Source organism: Rhipicephalus microplus, unplaced genomic scaffold (genome assembly GCF_043290135.1).
Source record: "Rhipicephalus microplus isolate Deutch F79 unplaced genomic scaffold, USDA_Rmic scaffold_204, whole genome shotgun sequence".
Taxonomy (NCBI): domain Eukaryota; kingdom Metazoa; phylum Arthropoda; class Arachnida; order Ixodida; family Ixodidae; genus Rhipicephalus; species Rhipicephalus microplus.
In genome coordinates, this window is record NW_027464775.1 from 37,501 (window position 1) to 38,584 (window position 1,084).

General features: G+C 60.2%; 1 non-coding gene across 1 annotated transcript; it reads right to left on the reverse strand.

Moving 5' to 3' along the window:
• Positions 1 to 716: 716 nt before the first annotated feature.
• Positions 717 to 869, reverse strand: LOC142792102 (5.8S ribosomal RNA). Its single transcript, XR_012890655.1, has one exon. It is a non-coding gene; the product is annotated as a 5.8S ribosomal RNA (ribosomal RNA).
• Between the last annotated feature and the right edge of the window lie 215 nt (positions 870 to 1,084).

Here is a 1,084-nt window from a genome sequence, read left to right on the forward strand (position 1 = left end):
GGACGGGAACTGCGAAGCACTTAGACCGACGGCGGACTACGACGAGAACGCCTTAAGCTTCGCCAACGTTTCGCCAACTCGTGCGGGAGACTTTTTCCGCTTCGCGGCAAGTCGTCGCGCCGTGCTCTCCGCATCAACCGCGTACGCAGCGAACCGCAAACGTCGGGCGCAGCCTCCTCACCTCCCTGCGCTTTGCGCGCGAACGTTCCCTGTTCGCGCGGCAAAGCCTGGAGGAGGCACGGCCCCGCAGCGTGTTCGAGCGCCCGGTCTACGGGACACCCTGCTTACTTCGAGGGCAACAAGCGCAACGCAAGGCTGCGATCTCGCGCACTTTGCGCACGGCTGGAGAAGCTTTGCTGGCCGGCTTTCGCTCCTCGTGTTTACCGTGCGTTAAAGTTGCGCGTCCGTGGCTCTCGCAGCTCTTGCGCGCCCGGTCGCAGAGAGGAGTACGCAACCTCGACCGCACTTTCCCTGCAGGCTTCCTTCCGACTCGAAGTCCTGCGGCGGTCTCAACGAGGTGCCACATCCTCAATGCAGTCGGTCGCCCCCGTTTCGGTTGGGCTCTGGCACGACGGTCGCCACCGTCTCGCCCTTGAGTGGCCGCTGTTGGCGCTCGCTGTGAGGTGTTCAGCGTGCTGTCCGTGTTGCCGACGCGGTCAAAACGAGTCGACGGCTCACGTTCCCTTGTGCGCCGAAGGCTCTCTTGATATGTGATCCGACCCTCAGACAGACGAAGCCAAGGGAAGACCCAAGGCCGCAATGTGCGTTCAAAGAATCAGTGCTCAGTGTGTCCTGCAATTCACACCAAGTCTCGCAGCTGGCTGCGTTCTTCATCGACCCGAGAACCGAGTGATCCACCGCTTAGAGTCGTGAAAAAGTGTTTGTTCAATTCCGTACAGTCAAAACCAAACGTTTCTGGCACTCGGCCAAACAGTGGCCAAGAAGGGCGCTTTTCAGCGCACGCTTGGACTCCAAAACTCTGCCGCGCCTTTTTCGGCTGCCGCAAATCGAGCAAACGGTGTGTTTCGGACGGCGTTTCGCTTTCGCTACTTGCGAGTGCTTTCGTGGTCCACCCCTCTATAAA